Raw genomic sequence first — 22,492 nt, forward strand, 5'->3', positions numbered from 1 at the left:
AACTCTTCTATAATTATTTTTTGACAACTCAATACTTTTTGAGTTATTCTTGTTGAAAATTAGCTATTTTCATTGAAAAATGACACCTTTTCGGACGGATTTTTGTGAATACCTTAAAAACTATGCATCTAACAAAAAAACTATAAAATATTTCTGTAGATTATAAAAAAACAAAGAGATTCGTTCCTTCATAAATCTTCTAGTTAAAATATAAAGAGGGATATGGTAGGTAAAAAGAGTTTGTTTTTTTTGCTGCATGCTTAAATCGGTGTATTCAACTTGAAATAACAGAGAAACGGTCGATTTTAGATGTATAATGCTACTTACAACTTTTATAGTGATAGAAAAGACCTTTAAAATAAGCAATACTAAATGTCAATGACATTCAAACTCAGCGAAATATTCTGCAAAATATTTGATGACTAATGTATTTTAAGAAGAAATGAGAAGTATATTTAACCCCTCATCCATCACAATTTAAATACATCGTTTTCCTTCTACAATACTTTTTATTATAGTGTTATTTATGGGTTTAAAAAGTTGGACTGGTTTAAAGTGTATGGGTTTTAAAAAAAATAAGATCAAATTATAGAGCGCATTTTTAAATTTTCTTAAAAATCTTCCTTTTTCTCCATGTAACTCGAAAATGATAAGAGATATGAAAAAAGATACCATACGAAAATGTACGGTTTTTTCAGATGAAAATTTCCTTTTAATTTTTCATTCCTGTATCTCTTATTATTTTCCAATTACATGGAGAAAAAGAAAGATTTTTAAGAAAATTTAAAAATGCTCTCTATAATTTGATCTTTTTTTTCACAAACCATTCATTCTAAACCCATCCAACTTTCTGAACATAGAAATAACACTATAGTAAAAGGTATTGTAGAAGAAAAATGATGTATTTACATTTTGGTGGATAGGGGTTAAAATTACTTCTCACTTTTTCTTAAAACACATTAGTTATCAATTTTGTTTGCAGCATATCTCGCTTAGTTATAATGTAATTGACCTTTACTATAGCTCATTTTAAAGGTCTTTTCAAGCACTACAAAAAGTATTTAGGGTATAGGTATTTATTTTTAGCATTATCCACCTAAAATCGACCGTTTCTCTGTTATTTCAAGTTGAATACACCAACTTGAGAATGTACCAAAAAACAAACTATTTTCGTCTACCTTATCTCTTTTTGTATTATAACTAGAAGAGTTATGGAGGCAAGTATCTCTTTGTTTTCTTATAACGTACATAAATGTTGAATATAGTTTTTTTTAGTTAGATGCGTAGTTTTTAGGGTATTCGCAAAAAACCTTTCGAAAAGGTATGTTTCAATGGAAAATGGCCAATTTTCAACCACGAATAACTCAAAAAGTATTGAGTTTTCAAAAAAAATTATAGAACAGTTTTTGTGTAGAAGTTGTCTAGCAAATTCCGTGACAATTTTAACCAAGTGAACCAAGTTTAACCAATTTGTGAAAGGGTGGGAACCACCCCCCAAGATAAAAGCACACATCGGCATAGGGTAGACTTTGAATAAGGAGATACGTAGAGGCTAGGCCCAAAATTTCATTAAAATCCATGCAGTAGGATAAAATTCGGAGGTAATATCCTATTCTTCTTCCCATTGACTGGCGTACATGTATCTATCTTTTAAATTATTTCGCAATATCCCTGCAATCTTGAATTATTTTTCCGTCTTTATTGTTTCATTTAAAAGCAAACTCGTTGTTGAAACATTCTAAATATCTTAGCACAAAAAATCCATTTAAATATTAACATACTGTAATTTTCTTTTTCATCCTGTCGAAATGTCAAACTAAAAATGCAAAGCTTAATTGCGAATGCACTGTTTGGCGGAGTAAGGGCTTTTAAGTCCCGAGAGAATATCTTTTATTACACTAGGAAAAATATGTGGAATGAAAGAAAGCCCTTCCGTGATGGAATTTGAAATTTTTTAATTTTTCTCTATAATGTAGAGTATGAAAAATATTATAAATTTAAAAGTAATTGTTCCAACTGTGTTTCACAAATTGTGAAATTAATTTAATATTAAAGTCAAAATTTAATGCGAACAACCTTATTTTATTGTTTCGTGCAGGAACTAATAACTAAAGACCGAAATATAGGTATACACAGGCGAGGACACGGGGAGGGGGAAGGGGGGTCAGCGGGTGCATGGACCCCCCTATTGTATTTAGTCTATAAGTATTTTTTTATTATTTACTATTTTTTTCTGTTAACTCTAAACTTTAAGCCATCAGTACAACACTAAATTACACGAAAACCGCTTCCAAAGAATTGAATAAAGCCATAAAATCTAATAAAACACCCTTCTCTGAAAAATATTCGGGAGGCGCATTTGTTTGGGTACCGGTGGAACCATAAACAACGGAAATATTTTTCTCAATTCAAAGTATAACAAAAATGATATTTTAAAATGCAAATACATTTTACACCAAATACATTTTACACTGGGTATAAACTTTATCTCATGAAAAGTCACGTTTCAAATTTGCTATAGGAGGCTAAAGTCACGCTTGCTAAAAGAAGTATTTGCTTTTACTTACAAGTATTTAAGTATTTACTTAATACTAATTGAATAAAGTGATTTCTTTAATGCTTTATTCAATTACTATTAAGTAAATACTTAAATACGAGGAAGTAAAAGCAAATAATTTTTATTTAATAGACCCATTAAAGATATAAAAATTTGTATTTTACAAGATAATCCCATGCTTACCTACCCATTGATGGTAGAAAGGTTAATCTTTATGGTAAAGAACGACCAGTGAGATTAATAGTCGTGAATTGTCTATCATTCCTTTTGATACCGTAGGTATCTGGGATTATATAGTGTATTTTATCATTAGAGTAAGTGTGAGTCGTATGGCTAAAGCTGGAAAATATAATATTTGAATTTGAGGTAAGTGTAGCCACCCCTATTATGAATTTCTAGATCCGCGCCTGGGTATACACAAGAGAAAACAGGGTCAATATTCAAAAAATTTTAATATATGCAAATATGTAAACAATAGGTACAATATATGCAAATATATATTATAAACAGCAAGCACACATACGCATTAATGAACACACATCAGAAGAGTTCGAAATTAAAAGATGAGTGCGACAGGAGTGTGTATTGTCACCACTACTATTCAATGCATACTCTGAAGAAATTATGAAAAGAGGTCTTGAGGGAGAAACAGCAGGGATAAAGGTAAATGGAACGCCAATTAACAACATTAGATATGCGGACGATATTATCATAACAGCAGACAACCTTAAAGACCTCCAAAAGCTAATGAACAACATAGTTTAGTATGGAGAAAAATATGGATTTATCAATAAACACCAAGAAAACTAAATTTATGAGGATATCAAAAACTTAAAATAATGATGAAAGCCTGACAATTAAAGGTAAAACTTTAGAACAAGTTGAAAACTACAACTATCTTGGCACAATAATTAATCACACAAACGATTACTCCAAAGAAATCAAAGTTCGAATAGAGAAAGCAAGAACAAACTTCAATAAAATGAGCAAGGTACTTTGTACAAGAGAACTGAAATTTGACTTGAGAGTTATGTTGGCAAGGTGTTATATTTTCTCGACCCTGCTTTACGGGATACAAGCATGGACACTTAACGCGTCGACTACTAAAAAGGTGGAAGCATTTGAACTGTGGGTGTATAGAAGAATCCTGGAAATATTGGAAACCATCAAGACACGAAAACTGCAATACCTGGGGCATATTATGCGTAATGAGAGATACAACATACTTCAATTGATTATACAGGGGAAAATCCAGGGCAACAGAAGTGTAGAAAGGAGAAGAATCTCATGGTTGTGTAACTTGAGGGAATGATACGGAGTACCATTCCCTCATACGGATACCTCCGTAGCGGAGATGGCACGTGAAGAAGAAGATGCAAATATGCAGACGTTAATAATAGTCTTGTTTGTATCAGAAGAAATCTGAAACAAAAAGCCAAAGCTTATTCACAAGTTTTTTACCGAAATATGCGTTGGCACTCAACTGGTTTGCACTTATCCCAAACTGAAAATTTTCACTTAACAATTTTAGAGCAAGCTCGACGAAGTAGTTTTCCTCCATCCAGATTTAATTCAGAATAGGGCTGTGAAACTTCATACAGCTACTCATTCCTAAAAGCTTTACCGTCACTTCTTCCCCTTTTGGATTTCAGAAAAATCCGTCCCAATAGAAGTGTTTATGTACGTTTCATTTTGTTTGTATATTAGGGTTGTTAATTGTCTACTTCTTCTTTTTCATGTACCATGTCCTTTCAGAACGTTGGTTACCATCATAGCTATCTTAATTTTATTCACTGCCACCATAAATAGCATGCTTGTATCAACACCATACCAATCTCGCAAGTTCTTCAACCATGAGGTTCTTCTTCGTCCTGGACTGCGTTTGCCTGCTATTTTTCCTTGCATAATATTTTGTAGCAACCTATATTTGGGACCTCTCATTACATGTCCGAAGTACTCCAGCTTTCTCTGCCTGATGCTTTTTATGATCTCAGTAGTCTTGCTGAGACGTTCTAGTATTGTGGAGTTTCGAATCTTCTCCACCCAGGAAACTTTTAAAATTCTTCTATAGTGCCACATTTCGAAAGCCTCAAGGCGATTTAGATCGATTTTATTCACAGTCCAGGACTCGACACCATAAAGTAAAATCGAGAACACGTAGCAGCGAAGTAGGCGGATCCCCAATGCCAATTTTAGGTCTCTGTTACATAACACCTTGGACATCCTTCTAAAAGCGGCTCTAGCCTGCTCTATCCTAGATCTAATTTCGCCGTGACTTTCTGCGTTACAATTTAATTGATGTCCAAGGTAAACGATTTTACCAACTTGCTCAAGTTTTGTATTATTTACATATATAGACGGTTTTGTATGCTGTTGTTTACTTATTACGAGTATTTTGGTTTTCCTTATGTTCAGATCCAGACCTGCCTCCCTACATCTCTCAACGACACTATCAAGTAGTGTTTGCAGATCTTCTTGACTTGCAGTAATTGTCTACCAGTTTACCTAAAACACTTTATTACGATAGCAGGTACGCCCAAAATGATTCACAGAAACAGGTTTTTGCACTCTAGGACGTACCAAAACAACTTGGTGATACAAACGCCAATACAACCGGAAGTAGTAACAGCTTATGGTAAACAACTGAATATATCTAACAATATCACCTACCTGGTTGTAATCTAAATGAGAACTGGGACATGAGCAAAGAAATTAGAATACGTATAGAGAAAGCCAGAGCTGCATTGTTTAACCTTCGGAGTACGGAGATTATTTGACTTACTTAGATTACGATGATGGGTCAAGCGTGACTCATTTTCATTTTATTTATAAGGATGTTTTAAATAGTCAGTATTATAAACCAGTATCTTTAATTCAACAAAAAACAAACAAAATCCTAAATTATTGTATTTAAATTTTTTAAGATGGTTACCCATGGGCATATAATAGTTCGCTCCGGCGGCCAGATTTTAATACCTTACAGAAAACGGGCATAGGTAAATTTGCTCCGGCCATATATTTGAATAAAGTGGAACCTCGAGAAGTCGGATTAATCGAGACTGCGGCCGATCCGAGTTATCGAAAATCCGAGTTAGCCGGAGAATATGGTAAAAATTAATAAAATACTTACAGATAAACTCCATTATAATTGCAAAAACATGAAATACATAAAATATGCACAATACATCTTTTACGTACAGTTGTATACAGTATTGTTTATTTCTTGGTAAAAAACTTGGTCAAAGTGAAAAAATGTTTGTTTTGTCTGATGAAAATCGGTTCGGGTTAGCCGGACTTCCGGGTTATCGGAGGCCGACTTATCGGGGTTCCACTGTACGTATACCCGTAAACAGAGACGGCTGCTATACTAAATATTTTTTTTTCATTTTTTACGATTTTTTTTTTAAATTTCTCATTAAGTATAACTTTTTTTTTTCTTGTACATGAATATACTATCTATATATTGCGCAACAAATTGCTTACTTTCTGTTCTTTAAAATGGTGTATCATCTATATTTAAATACATAATGGAAACCGAGTGATTCTTTGATATTTTTTTACCTGTATTATTTAAAGTATATATAAATACATAATGGAAACCGAGTGATTCTTTGATATTTTTTTACCTGTATTATTTAAAATTATTTCTTTTACAAAAATTACATAAACATTAGTCTTAAAAACATCACTTTAGTTAAAATTATTTAAACGTTGACATTTAAAACAATTTCAAAATCAAAGTCCATCTCTTCGTTAACATTAGCTTGAATATCTTCCTCTGACACCTCAGTTATCTTAGAGTTCGCACAATTAGTACCCATGCACATGCATCCTTTGCAGAATATTGAACAACTTATTCCTATCTTCCTACAACCGCAGTTTTTTGTACATCCTTTTGTACATTTACATGCTATTTTTTCAAGCAAAGCTTGTGGTGCAGGAGCTTTGACAGTAAATATTGAAATTAATCCATATTTTGAAGTTTGCCCGGCCGAGTCAAGTGGATCCAAAGTATTACCTATAAAACATAAAATTCAATCATAACACACAATCACATAAAAAAGTTATAATGAGGAATTTAAAAAATAATCCTAAAATCAAAAATCGTTGCAAGTACTTATTACAATTTGAAACAGCATATCTTATTCAAAAATAACCCTAGAATTTTTTGTAATACACCATTTTAAAGTAAACAGAATAAGCTTTCTTTTTTATTATATAATATATACCATATAGAAAAAAATATATAATGGGAAATTTAAAAAATAATCGTAAAAAATATAAAAATTCGTTAAAAGTATAAAGTCTTGAAAAAGATCACCTCTTTAAAAGAAGTCGTACAACATTATACAGTAGACCATTTTAAAGGTAATTGATTTATATTTCTCTTACATGTACCATTGCATATACCTAAAGTTACGTAGAAAAAAGTTACAGAACAATATTTGCGAAATAACAAGGAAAATTGCCCAAAATTGCTGTGAGTGGCGAACTTTGAAAAATCATATTTCGAAAACTGTAAATCCTAATGACCTCTACCAAACATCATTTTAAAGATAAAATATGTAAGTTTTTTTTCTGTGAAGCAATGCCTATACCTATATCCCCGTGGACAAAAGTTATGGGACAAAAAACAAAATTTCTTTCTTTTGGGTTTCTTTGTGCTTTTTCTTTTAAATATATTTTTGTAAAAAAAAGTATCTTTGACTTTAAAAAGTTATATTTAGATAGGAAATTTAACCAGGAACAATTTTTATGTAGACGTATTTGTACCAAAAGTGTATAGAACTCACCCTAATGTAACCTGTGCCCAGGGACTAATTCACCCATTTCTCAAAAACGCACCCCTTTAAATGGTAGCACTCCGCGGTTTTTTCATATATAGAGATTCATTGACCATATCAAATAATAAAACCCCGTTGACGTTGTAGTTCCTTTCTATAGTACCGGGTGTCCCAATAAGAATGGCTCTCGGCCATATCTCAGGAACCGTTTATAGTAGAGCTTTGAAATAAAAAATTTTATAACAAAAGTTGCCTCAGGAAAAGCCTGGAAATTATTTTCATAATTATGGGTCCACCGCTAGAGGGCGTAATTGAATATCAAATATTAAAAAATCTAAATTTTACAAAATTTTCCTAATGAAGGGGCACTGGAAATCCGATTATTGTATTCTTCATCAAATTCTGCGCATATTTGATTTAACAAGTTTAACTCTACCTTTGCAAATAAGAGGTGGGGGTGAGTGGGAACCTTGTTATGAAAAAATTGCTGTAAGTCCAGTTCTGCTAAATCAAATTTTGAAAACTGGGTCTTGTTGAAGACAGATCTTTTTCTTCAATGTAAGCGTGATAATTTTGAACCATCCCAATAAGTAATAAGCCAGCTGGGAGGCGTTATTTAATTTTTTTCAGAAATCTAGTTTTCTTTGGAAAATATTAAATACAAGTATGCATTTTTAATCATATTTTATAAAATTAGATTAAATTAGCAATAGAATAGCGAAAACCGCATGTCGATACCTTTTTTCTATCTCAAGATATCTCGAGAAACGTGTAAATTTTATACATAACTGTTACTATCACCGGTAAACTAAGTTAATGAAAAGTAGTGTGCTGTGAAAAAAAAAACCAAATAACATTTTCCAGATGTCAACGTATAAAAATATAATTAATTAAAACAACAATATAAAGAGAAACAATACTATTAAAATTAAATATAACACAGAACAAAAAGAACTACTTAGTGACGACCCAAATATTCAAATTGTTGCCCATCATACACTACTCTAAAATACATTATCCAGAGAATACTAAACGCCATTCAAAGCATATCGAAAGCAGAAATTGAGACTGCTGTTCAATCTACTCTTGAAAGAGTAAATGTTTGCAACGAAAATGATGGGCAAAAATTTGAACGTTTATGTCATCACTAAAGAGTTGTTTTTATTTCTTTGTAATAGGGCTTTTCAACGCTTCTCATTTGTTTCGAGCCTCTGTCATATGCCGTATAATCGGTATATAATATTAATATACGAGATATGAACGAGGCTCGAAACAAATGAGAAGCGTTGAAAAGACCTAATATACGTTGACAGCTGGAAAATGTTTCTTTGTTGTTTCCATAGCACACTACTTTTAATGAATTTGGTTTACCGGTGACAGTAACAGTTATGTTTTTAAATTTACACGTTTTGTAAGATATCTCGAGATAGAAAAAAGGTATTAACATGCGGTTTTCGCTATTCTGTTGCTAATTTTGTCTAATTTTGTAATATGGTATTAAAAATGCATATTTGTATTTAATATTTTCCAAGGAACACTAGATTTCTGAAGAAAATTAAATAACGTCTTCTAGCTGGCATATTACTCAGTAAGTTGGTTCGAGATCATAACTTTTACATTGACGAAAAAGATCTGTCTTCAACAAGACCAAGTTTGCAAAATTTGATTAAGCAGAACCGGACTCACAGCCAGTTTTTCATAACAAGTTTCCCACTCACCCCCACCTCTTATTTCCAAAGGTAGACCTAAACTTGTCAAATCAAATATGCGTAGAATTTTATAAAAAATACGACCATCGGATTTCCAGTGCCCCTTCATTAGGAAAATTTTGTAAAATTTAGATTTTTTAACCTTTGATATTCAATTACGCCCTCTAGCGGTGGTCCCACAATTATGAAAATAATTTCCAGGCTTTTCCTGAGGCAACTATTGTTAAAAAATTTTTTATTTCAAAGCTCTACTATAAACGGTTCCTGAGATATGGCCGAGAGCCATTCTTATTGGGACACCCGGTACATAATCAATAGGCAATTGTATGTCAATTGGCAAAAGTATGGCAATTGCCAATATGTCAATTAATTTTAACTTTTGATGAATGCGCCGGTAACATTTTTAGTATCCACAATCGAATTGCTGCACCTAAAACTACCATTATTGAATTTAGAAAACAGTATAGGACTCCTTTTTGTGTCCTTTTTAGTAGTAATGTAAAGTTTAGTAGTTTAATCGAACATTTAAAAAGAACAAATTCATATATCTTGGAAAGTTGGCCATAACGTGAGAAAATTGAAGTTATTACCACTACAAAAAATCTCATTGGTGCAGAGTTTAATTTACAGCGCTACTTTATCGTTTTAATTAAAATTTATAGAAAATTAAATGAAATTTTCAAGTACCTCGTAATTAAATACCGTCCAATGATCCTATCCTTTCACACAACGTTTATAAAATCAGATTTGCCATGAAAGGTCAAGCATAAACTAGAAAACCCACCACATTCCTATATATCGCTTGTTTTTAATTAAAGTTTAATGAGAAAATGAAATAGCACAGGATCATAATATGTTTCGTAAGAGCCACGATATTTTCTATTGATTCTTAAATTGACATATTTAATATTAGCTTAAAGCGCAAAAAGCGCTTAAAAACTCTGTTTCCTGTATTCAATCAATTGTTGATTAGTAAATTTGAGGGCCCTTTGTCCAATACAAAGCTAACAATAGCCTTTATTAAACACCCTGTATAGTTTTTCTTCTTTGACTATTCTTATTTTAAGCAAATTTTGTATTGTATATTTATAGCCAATGTTGTCAGAGACACAGAACGACTTATGTTTCCATCAAAAAAATACTTAAACTCTTTACATTTCCACCCATCAAAACAAAATCCGAAACAGGAAATCCCCGCTGACAAACACGACATACCTACAATTACAACTATAAGCTTTACCTGTCATCCTGAGCTTTTACCACTTCCTGAGCGACTTGCTCGCTCTTCGGACACTCCGTTCTGCGCCGTCTTTCGCTTCCTGCGGACGGTGCCGCTGGTTGTAAGTTTGGCGGTGCTTCACTTTTCAGTAGCGTAACTGTCGACGGCCGATTTGGACGTCCCGTTCGCGTCGGAACGCTCTATCACGTGGTCTTTGTGTTTCCCGCTCTTTTGCGTGTTGTTCAGCTCTGCTCACGACATTCCTGCGAGGATTTATAGAGATAGAAGAGGTTAATATTAATGATCAGGACTATTTATCACAGGGTAATGATATTTTTTGTTTAATTAAAGAGATAACTTTATGTTGTAGACAGTTGCTTAGAGATAATTATGATTTTGAGGTATTAGCTCAACCTTTTTGTATTTGAGCAATTATTACCAACTAGTTAGTTTAATGTTCTTGCTGCTTATAGTCCATTCCAATCCAGAATTTTAAAGAACCGCTTCGATTGACATGAAATTTGAATGTTGTTCTGAAGCTATTTCCTTGTGGCATTTTTATAATTAACTATTTAGAATTAGAAGGGAAATAAGCCACAATTAAATTGAAAAAAAAATAATTTTATTAACGTTTCGACTCCCAAATCGGGTGTCGTTGTCAAAATACAAATTACTACTAAATTAAACAAAAATGTTGTTGGTTAGTAAAAAATTCTTCTAATAATTTATTTAATCTGACTCATTTATATCGGCAATTCAGACATATATTATACATTTTAAAGTAGAAGACTTTAATATGATATTGCCCATATTTATGAGTTATTATTATTTATTTACGAATCACCGATATAAATGAGTCAGATTAAATAAATTATTAGAAGAATTTTTTACTAAGCAACAACATTTTTGTTTAATTTAGTACTATTTTGTATTTTGACAACGATACCCAATTTAAGCGTCGAAACATTAATAAAATTATTTTTTTCAATTTAATTGTGGCTTATTTTCCATCTAAATAGTTAATTATGAAATTTGAAATACATAATATAGAAAACATGTCAAAAAGTTATATAGTGACAATGTGTGCTTTTGCTTTAGAGGTGAGTACCACCCCGTCTCGGGAGTGCAAATATTTTACTTTAAATAACTCACGAAATCCATAAATAATTCAACTCATAGCACAAAATGTTGTACAGACTTTTCTCGGTAAGTTTAATATTTTCCAAATTTTTCATATTTGAAATTGTTGATTTGCTACCTAAAAGTGCACGCGTGCATTGGTGGTTTTTAAAAAATAACTCAAAAATTGTAAATTTTAACGAAAAAGTCATAGTCATAACAATCAAAAAGAATCTTTTCAAAAAAAGAAATTAAATGATTTTGTTTTTAATTTTTTTTTCACAGCTGTACAACCCGAGTTACAACCTGATGAAGGTTTATTGAATTGACTTGCAATCGAATCTTTTATAATCAAACATCGTAAAAAGAAGAGGTTTTAAAAAATGCGTAGAATATTTTTAAAAGTATTTCATGAGAAAGTAATTTACATGGAAAATACCCGAGTTATTAAAAAAATTATTATCTCTTAAAAAACAGAAGAAGAAACTCAATTAATAACTTTATTAAAAATGCCTTAAAATTTGAACCAGTTTAAAATGCCTGGATTTGAAAAACAAATTCAATTTACTATTAAATTAATTTTTGAAATGTAATAAAATTTTCCCATTTTTCAAAATTACTCCAAAACTAACAGAGATATGGAAAATATGCATGAATATGAAAATGTAGGATTTTTTGCTGAAAATGTTCCATTTTTTTCATTTTTATACGATAAAAATTAATTGAGATGTTTGCACATAAGTGTGAGAAGTTCCTTTTTTAAACCCTTTAAATTGCATGCTTTAGAAATAATAAAGATTTCAAAAAAGTTCAACTTCTCAGATCTTGTAACTCTCAAACTTCCCTACAAAATAAACTTTAATGATGCTGTCTCTGTGATCTTATTCTTGGCGAATATTTCATCTGTACACGACTTTTCTGCAATAATGTGGAAAATGGTAAAACTTGTTTATCTGCTGAAGTTTATGAGTTGATTTATTCGTTCGTTGCAAAATTTTAGTTGTTTCTGGGTAATATTTAGCAAATAGTTTCTTCTTATCGCTCTTTTTGAAAAATCAGATTAGCTCCGTTGTCCTTCATTCTTCTGACATTTTATTGTGTTTTATGATTTTGTTAATTAATGTTGTCAGTTGATCCGTCTCTACAATAAAGGCATATACATACATGAAATTAGTATAATTTCAGCTTTTGTGGACTGTATGAGGTTTCTGCTTCAAGTGGAGTTAAGGAAGGTTTATGATAAATAGATAATATTATAAGCTTATAAAAATCTTACCAAGTCCTGTAAGTCACTGGTCACTGCTCGCGTTTTAGTCAAACAATTATGCCGTTTCACAACTGTTCCGTGTACGAATTTTAATGTTCTTACCGGTTTAACGGTTAACATTTTTGTGAGGCTATTTTCTTGTGGCATCTTAATAGTTTTTCCCGTGATTTACTATGAGATCGCCAACAGGAGAATTTTACTGTTGTCATTGTATGTGGTTGTATTTTTAAAGACAAATCACTTGCTATGATTTTTCTGACGGATATTTTTAAGGTAAAGATGATTTCAAGTAATCGAGTGAACTGTCTTCCAATAAAGTCATCCCAGGAACGCAAATCATATATATTGGAAATATCATTTTAAAGTCATCTATTTTAAAATGTAAAATATCTGTCTAGTTGTCAATATGAATGAGTCAGATGAAATTAAATTATTAGAAAATTTTTTTACCAAGCAACAAACACACAATTTGTTTAATTTATTAACGTTTTGTATTTTGAGAACGACGTCAAATAAGCTTATTTTAAAGTAAAATTGTGGCTTATTCCCATCAAAAATAGTAAATATGATAATTTCTGGGGTTTGTGGTTCTAACGTCATTGGTTGTTCGTCAGTATATAACATATTTATATATTTATTTTTGTAAACCATAAAACCATACTTCAGTTGTTTAGAGAAACGTTCCCAGTGCTCGTTTTTAATTTGTTTAACAAGTTCGTCAGTTTCATTCTGCGTGTGTTTTATTTAACAGCGATTTTTCGCAAAACAAAACTTTTTTGTATTATTTGGGTCATTCTAAGCAAAAAATGTTCTTACCAGTTTTTACGTAGGATGCATAGTTTTCGAGATAAACCAGGTTGAACTTTTAAAGAATCGAAAAATTGCAGTTTTTGAACCCAAATAACTTTTGATTAAAAAATAAAATTGCAATTCTGCTTGCAGGATGTGAAAGTTCAAGTCAAATTATACCGATTTTGATTATTTGTATTGCTAAAAATTATTTTTTTTTATTGTTAAACAAGGCTATAAGCATATAGTGCTTGAGTGATGTTTTCAATGCATCTCTCAATTAAAATCGAACGAGTAGTAGTCTAAGAGCTAGTGAACCCTCCGACTAACGGTCGTCCTGTAAGGCTAGAAATTTTTCTAGTGATAATTCATAGCACACCAAGGCTAGAAACCATGACCTGGCAGGCCTCAGCGATGCACGTGTATCTACCAGGTGAATCGAAAAGTGCAAATTTAGGGGGTAAAATAAACTTTCTCCTGTAAGGTTTAAATTTAAGTATGTGTTTGAGTAAGTCATTTAGAAGAAATGTGTACAATGACAGGCGATTCTGAAGAGCATAAGACCTTGCCAGGCGAGGGGAAAGATTAGGGGTGTTTCCTAAAATTATTCTTTTTACATCGAACAAATTTTTTTTTAGATTTTTTGATACATTCCAAACAGAAAACGTCTATGGTGATTTTTCTCTTAAGTTAATAGTTTTTGTTATATAAGCGATTGAAAATTTTGAAAATTGCGAAATCGGCCATTTTTAACCCTAAATCGGACATTTATCTAAAAATTTCAATGTTGCCAAGGTACGTAGATATTCTTTAAACATTGATTGATGAAATACCGAAGAGTTATGTGCAATAAAATATCGAAAACTCCTTTGTTTTTTTAATTGCTAATCAAGCGGGCGCGTCACTGTAGTATAAGTGAGGACGTTTGAGTTTGCATAAATTGATTATCTCGAGAATGGGCAAATATCAAGAGAAATCCTCAGACAGCTCGATTTTTATTTTTGAATTAGGACTTTTTGGCATATATATAATACTAGTGACGTCATCCATCTGGGCGTGATGACGTAATCGATGATTTTTTTTAAATAAGAGTAGGGGTTGTGTGACAGCTCATTTGAAAGGTTATTTAATTCTCTATTCAGTAATATAAACATTAACATAATTATTTATACAGGGTGTACAAAAAAAATTTTTCTTCTATTTGTCAAATTTAATCAAAGTTAATTTAATAAAAAAAATTTTTTGTACACCCTGTATAAATAATTATGTTAATGTTTATATTAGTGACTATAGACTTAAATAACCTTTCAAATGAGCTATCACACAACCCCTACTCTCATTTAAAAAAATCATCGATTACGTCATCACGCTTGGATGGATGACGTCACTAATATTACATATATGCCAAAAAGTCCTAATTTAAAAATAAAAATAGACCTGTCTGAGGATTTCTCTTGAAATTTGCCCATTCCCGAGATAATGAATTTATGCCAACTCAAACGTCCTCACTTATACCACAGTGTCGCGCCCGCTTGATTAGCAATTAAAAAACAAAGGCGTTTCCGATATTGTATTAAAAAAAACTCTTTGGGATTCCATCAATCAATGTTTAAAGAATATCTACCTACCTTGGCAACTTTGAAATTTTTAGATAAATGTCCGATTTAGGGTTAAAAATGGCCGATTTCGCAATTTTCAAAATTTTCAATCGCTTATATAACAAAAACTATTAACTTACGAGAAAAATCACTAAAGACCTTTTCTGTTTGGAATTATTCAAGAAACCTAAAAAAAAATTGTTCGATGCAAAAAGAATAATTTTAGGAAAAACCCCTAATCTTTCCCCTCGCCTGGCAAGGTCTTATGCTCTTCAGAATCGCCTGTCATTGTACACATTTCTTCTAAACGACTTACTCAAACACATACTTAAATTTAAACCTCACAGGAGAAAGTTTATTTTACCCCCTAAATTTGCACTTTTCGATTCACCTGGTAGATACACGTGCATCGCTGAGGCCTGCCAGGCCATGGTTTTTAGCCTTGATGTGCTATGAATTATCACTAGAAAAATTTCTAGCCTTACAGGACGACCGTTAGTCACTAGCTCTTAGACTATAAGTATTTCCAAGCGCCTGCAAGTAGGCTTTTTCTACGTGGTATGCCTTAAAACACATGCATTGGGTATTTTGACTTGAACTTTCAAATGTGGTAAGCAGAATTGCTATTTTATTTTTTAATCAAAAGTTGCAGTAGGAAAAATGAAAGATTACCCATGAACCAATATATAAACACGCTGTGTTTTCCTGTCACCATGTCACAAAAAAATTGGCCAGTGCAAGAAGATGTAATAATTATATAAACTGTTCTTTTAATAATGGTACTGGTCCATTACTTTCTGAAACATAGAAAAGACGTGTTTAATAAGATCGCTCATGGGTAATCTTTCATTTTTCCGACTGTATTCGGATTCAAAAATTGCAACATTTCGATTTTTTTTAAGTTTAACCGCGTTTATCTCGAAAACTATGCATCTTGCGAAAAAACTTGTAAGAACGTTTTTTGCTTAAAATGATCCAAAAAATACAAAAAAAAATTTGCTTTGCTAAAAACCGCTGTTATGAAATTCTGCAAGTTCTTGGTTTATAACAATCTTATCGACATTCGGATCAACTGGATACATAAAAAAACTTGGGTAAGTCCATCTAAATAAAGGCCGTTGTACCCCCCCCCTGGCGACAGCACTAATATGCAGTAAAAAAGTTCCACACAAATATTTTCAATCCATTGTATATATTGTTTTTGTTGTATTGGGTCATAATCAATTCTACGGCCTTACTATTTAGAAACAAAACGAATGTTATTGATTTATAATTTTCCATTAATGTACCAAAGTGGTGCGATAATAATTCATCCCCGGATTTTATTTAATTTTGATTGTGACAAACTAATCCTGGAATTTCAATATCTGCGTCTATTTATTCGATATGACAGACACAAAGCTCATATTTCACGTATATAGGATATTAATGTTATTTATACTGCAAAACAATTTTTTATACTTTATCTATTATTAATAAACTGTTTTCAAACGAATATGCTATTAAATTGATGTCAAAGGACGGTAAACAACAAAGGAACTTTTATAAATGATGTACAGTCGAACCGAAATAATTACTGGTATGTATATAAACGCAAAAGGGATATAATATCATATAATAAAGACTAAATTACACTGAATATTTTATATTTTAGAAATAAATTACAATGGCAGTAAAAACTACATGTCTTTTGCTTTATTTCGATTTTCAAAGGAGGACAAAAATCTACGATCGACTCTATTCTTTCAAATAGAGAGCTATTTCCTTCCCAAATTTTAATTATTTATGTAACCTGTTTAATTATTTTCAAAATTTAATTTTTATTTCTTTAAAATATTTCGAATATTTTCATATTAATTTCTATCCGTCTATCTATAGTATCAAACTATTCTAAATGGGAAATAAGCCACAATTTAACTAAAACAATTATTTTATTAACAAAGTAAGTTATCAATCGAAGTAGCACAGAAAACGACAATAAAGATCGTTTCCATACCACCAGATCTACAACAGGTGGAATACTTTCTTTGGTTACAACCTCCCGAGATTTTCAAAAATTATAAATCATACAGGATGCCGAGGAAATTACGATGAGAGAATTTTAAATAATTCACAACTCATCTGCTCAGCGTGGTAAAAGTTCCAACAAGAAAGATTCCTTAATACTCCTACAAAAGAGTAAATGAATTAAAAATGTATAAACATTTTCAATTTATTTGCAACACGAAAATTCAGCAGCTGCATATTAGTCTGGGCTGATTATCGGAGAATAGGCCATTTTTGGGAAAAGTTATATACCAGCAATTTTATTCCTGGAATCGAAGCTTATGATCGTATATATTAACAATATAGGTATGCAAAGTCCGCAGATAGTGTGCTACTTTTTTTATTAACAAAATGGCGCCCCCAAATCGTGTTTTTTCAATTTTTGCTCCATAACTCCGAGCATTTTAACTTTACACCAAAAACACCCTAATAAAAATTCACCGAAATTGAATTCTGCATAAAGACATGTTTTTCCCGATCTGCTCCGACGAAAATTTTCTTTGGAAAATGGGGGTTTTCCCAACAAAATCTTTAAATTTCAAATAAAGTTTTAGATAAGTAATTATCTACCAATAATTAAATAACTCGGTGACATAAAAGCTTTCTTGGTTTAGATTATAGTTCCAGAAGCCGGTGAAAATTAAACGAATATTTTAGCAGCAATTCAATTGTTAATTAATAATTTACGGTCGCAATAATAACCAAAATAATTATGATACACTGATCAAACTTTAAAATCTTATAAAGATGAGATGCCTATTTAATATTTTGTCGACAAAATATAAATTTTGAATTTTTTTGAATAATCTTTAAATGTTAAAAAAATAGTTATAAACAAATTAACGTTTCTCAGAAAGTTTTTATTATATTCTAATTTTAAAAAATAGGTAAAATGCGTATTTCAAAGATCTTGAAAATGATTGCTTTAAAACTTTTTTGCAACCATTTGAAAAAAGTTATGAAACAGCAAAATAAACATATGATTACTACGTTGTGTATAATTTTTTTTTAATTCTTTCAAAGCGTAAAAGTGAGTTTAAAGTACAAGCTAATTACTTACAAAAAATATCGATCATTAGTTTAATGGTTATATTTTAATTAAAGATTATAAATATATTTTTTTGTAATTTACACGCGCGAAAGTAGACTAATACAGTACCGTAGCTACCCGTCCACATACACAACTCGCGCGAGTTTAAAGCTTGTCAGTCGCTTCGAGTGAACATTTTATCTCCGGCTCTTTATCAAGCCTACTTTCGCGCTAAAGATTACAAAAAAAAAACATTTTTAATCTATGATTAAAATATAACCATTGAACTAATGTTTGATATTTTTTGAGAGTAATTAGTTTGTACCATAAACTCACTTTTAAGCTTTGAAACAATTAAAGCAAATTATAAACAACGGAGTAATCCTATGTTTACTTTGATGTTTCATAACTTTTTTAAAAATGGTTGGAAAAAAAATTTAAAGCATTCATTTTCAAGACCTTTGAAATACGCATTTTAAGTATTTTTATAATTATAATATATTAAACAATTTCTGAGAAATGTTAATTTGTTTCTAACTATTTTTTTTAACATTTAAAGATTATGCAAAAAAATGAAAAATTTATATTTTGTCAACAAAATATTAAATAGGCATCACACCTTTATAGACTTTCTAAGTTTGATCAATGTCTCAAGATTATTTTGGTTGTTATTGCGACTGTACATTTTTAATTAACAATTGAATTGTTGCTAAAATATTCGTTTAATTTTCACTGGCTTCTGCAGTTATAATCTATAACAAGAAAGCTTTTATTTCATTAAGTTATTTAATTATTGATAAATAATTACTTGCCCAAAAAATGTATTTGAAAATGAGAGATTTTGTTGGGAAAACCCGCATTTTCCGAGAAAAATTTTCATCGGAGCAAATCGGGAAAAACATGCCTCTATGTAAAATTAAATTGAGATGAATTTTTATTTGAGTGTTTTTGATGTAAAGTTAAAATCTTCGGATTTATAGACCAATAATTGAAAAAAACACGATTTGTTAATAAAAAAAGTAGCACACTATCTGCGGACTTTGCATACCTTTGTTAATAATACGAGTATATACGATCATAATATTCGACTCCAGTAATAAAATTGCTGGTGAATAACCTTTCTTTGTACGTTACTAATTAGACCAGCGTATTATAACTATTTTTTTTCAAAATTTAAAGAATATGCAAAAAAACGAAAAATTTTTATTTTGTCGATAAAATATTAAATAAGCATCTCATCTTTATAATCATTATAAGTTTGATCAATGTATCTTGTTTATTTTGGTTATTATTGCGATCGTAAATTGTTAATTAACAATTGAATTGTTGCTAAAATATTCGTTTAATTTTCACCGGCTTCTGAAATTACAATCTATACCAAGAAAGCTTTGATGTCACTAAGTTATTTATTTATTGATTAATAATTACTTACCTAAAACTTTATTTGAAAATTAGAGATTTTGTTGGGAAAACCCGCATTTTCCGAGGAAAATTTTCGTCGGAGCAAATCGGGAAAAACATATCTCTATGCAGAATTTAATTGCGGTGAATTTTTATTTGGGTGTTTTTGTTGTAAAGTTAAAATATTCGGAGTTATAGAGCAATAATTGAAAAAGATACGATTTGTCGGCGCCATTTTGTTTATAAAACAAGTAGCACACTATCTGCGGACTTTGCATACCGATATTATTAATATATAGGATCTTATAATTCGATTCCAGCAATAAAATTGCTGGTAAATAACTTTTCCATGAATTTTGCTAATTCTGGTTAAATCGGAGAGTGCAGGAAGAGTCTATACCGGTTTCGGAGGTCTTTCCCCCTCATCAGTACTCCCATATCCTCTTCTCTCCGATTTTTCCAGGCATCACACTTTGGGCCTTTCCGAAGACCCATTTAACCAGAGCATTATGCAGCTACTGCATTTTCGTGTTGCAAAGAAATTGAAAATGTTTATACATTTTTAATTCATTTACTCTTTTGTTTGAGTATTAAGGAATCTTTTTTGTTGGAACTTTTACCACGCTGAGCAGATGAGTTGTGAATTATTTAAAATTCTCTCATCTTAATTTCCTCGGCATCCTGTATGATTTATAAATTTTGAAAATCTCAGGAGGTGTAACCAAAGAAAGTATTCCACCTGTTGTCAATCTGGTGTTATAGAGACAATATTTATTGTCGTTGTCTGTGCTACTTCGATTGATAACTTACTTTGTTTTTCGGTAGATGGTTCTAGTTCATCCGTGAGATTTCTTTCTTTGCAATTCGGAAAGGCCCATAGTGTGATGCCTGGAAAAATCGGAGAGAAGAGGATATGGGACTACTGATGAAGGGGAAAAGACCTCCGAAACCGATATAGACTCTTCCTGTACTCTCTGATTTAACCAGAGCATTTTCGTGTTACAAAGAAATTGAAAATATTTATACATTTTTTTTTATTTTATTAACGTTCGACGCCCAAATCGGATGTCGTTGTCAAAATACAAAATATTACTAAATTAAACAAAAATATTGTTGCTTAGTAAAAAATTCTTCTAATAATTTATTTAATCTGACTCATATCATTGGTATAACAACATTCAAAACAACAAACACATTGAGATCTATTCTATTTAAAACTAAACTTAACAATGAACAAGAAAGAAGAAAAAAATGTATTTATAAAATACCTTGTGAATGCGAACAATTTTATTTAGGTGAAATCAGATAGTAAAAAGAGAAAAATCAAAGAAGCGCTTTTAATTATCCTAAATAGCTAAATGAAACTAATTGTGCCGCAAATTCCTCGGTAGAATGCAGTAGGATGTGGTTACCCATACTAAAAGAGGAAGTCAATAGAAAGAAAATACCACGAGTAGTAAGTCAATAGCATATCGAGTTAGTGCATATTTTATGTTTTTATGCATGTAATATATTTATCTATATATTATTAATATTATTTATAATTTAAAATAACATATATGTATATATATTAAAGTCAGAATTTGGTATTAGTTTTGAGAGTAAACTAAATGTAAAACCAAATACTTACGATGTCGGGATAGTATCACGAGGTTTTTTCCTGGTTTTCCCTCGTGGTTTACTATGGAATCTCTAACACGAGAATATTACAGTCACCGTTGCATTTGGTTGTCTTTTTAAAGACAGATCACATGTTATTTTTTTTGTGACGGATATTCTTGAGTTGGGGTTGATTTCATGTAATCGAATGAACTATCTTTCAGTAAAGTCGTCCCAGGAACGCAAATCATAAATATTGGCAATATCATCTTAAAGTCTTCTACTTTAAAATGTATGTTGGTCTTTTGCAATTAACACTGACTAGACGGTACTCCCATAATAAAGCCTGAAATAAATTTTACCTGAAACCGGGCCTTTTATACTATTATCGGTTAATCCAGGATGTTTATAGTGGTAACTAATTGAACTCAACCATTTACTGTTAAACATACCTTACATTATTTTGTTTAAGATCCATAATTAATTTTTTAATGTTTAAAATTAAGGCATTTCGCAATTGGTTTACTGGGTGACCGCTAATAGCTTGTAATGCTGATTTTAAGTCTGAAATTATTGCCACATTCGTGCATGTTTGAGTTGCACACCATTTTGTGTACCTGTGTGCATACAATGGTATTTTATTAAGTTTAACAATATGATTTTGAAATAAGTTTGTATCAATAAATGCATCTGCCAAAGGAGGAGAGTTTTTCTTTTTCCAATAATGATTTATCAAATTCTCAATTACAAGAAAGTTAATTTTTGCGATCAAATCACTGTTGTAACATCTAGATTTTAATAGACTTTTATTTGCTAAAAACTGTCTTCGAAAACTAAGAGGAAGTTCTTGAGACTCTGCCAGAATGGCGAGATTTTCAGAGCTCTAGATTGTATTCGATCAAGAGTAAGTTGGTTCGTATTGGAGGTAGAACCATAGAGAGTACTCCCATAATCCAAAATCGAGCGAATATAAGATTTGTAGAACATTAACGAAATTTTATATGAGGATAAGATCCCTATCTGAAGAAATTTTTTTGTATGGTTTATTTCCGGCGTTCCTATTTCGAGGAGGACGTTCCGTAGGATTTGGGTTTTGGGATAAAATATGGATTTTATGGACTAGTTCCGGTGTGGGCGCCCTTACAGAATATTTATTGGTGGGTGGATTCATTTTTGAACCTCTGAAGGAAAATGCAATTTCCCTAAGAGTATACTCCCCTTGGAGGCCAAGGGTTCTCAATAAAATTTACTCTTTCTTAGCCGGAGCTTTGAATTTTAATTCTGCTTTTTGCATTTTTGGTAAAGCAAAATATTTATTCCTTAACCGTTGCTTCTTCTTTTTGTATAGATATGAATCTGCATGTTTTTCAATGT

General features: G+C 31.1%; 1 protein-coding gene across 3 annotated transcripts in view; it reads left to right on the forward strand.

The window, feature by feature from the left end:
* LOC126881766 (calcium/calmodulin-dependent protein kinase kinase 1) overlaps window positions 1-22,492 on the forward strand; it is a 391,062-nt gene that overhangs the window by 187,115 nt on the left and 181,455 nt on the right. Inside the window, exon 1 of one of the 3 annotated variants that reach the window (XM_050646247.1) lies at window positions 10,325-10,593. The exons of the other annotated variants lie outside the window; for them this stretch is intronic. The gene's annotated coding sequence lies outside the window, so the exon portion shown is untranslated. Of the gene's footprint in view, window positions 1-10,324; window positions 10,594-22,492 lie in introns of those variants that run through there. 3 annotated transcript variants of the gene reach the window in all.

This window comes from Diabrotica virgifera, chromosome 3, assembly GCF_917563875.1.
Source record: "Diabrotica virgifera virgifera chromosome 3, PGI_DIABVI_V3a".
NCBI lineage: Eukaryota > Metazoa > Arthropoda > Insecta > Coleoptera > Chrysomelidae > Diabrotica > Diabrotica virgifera.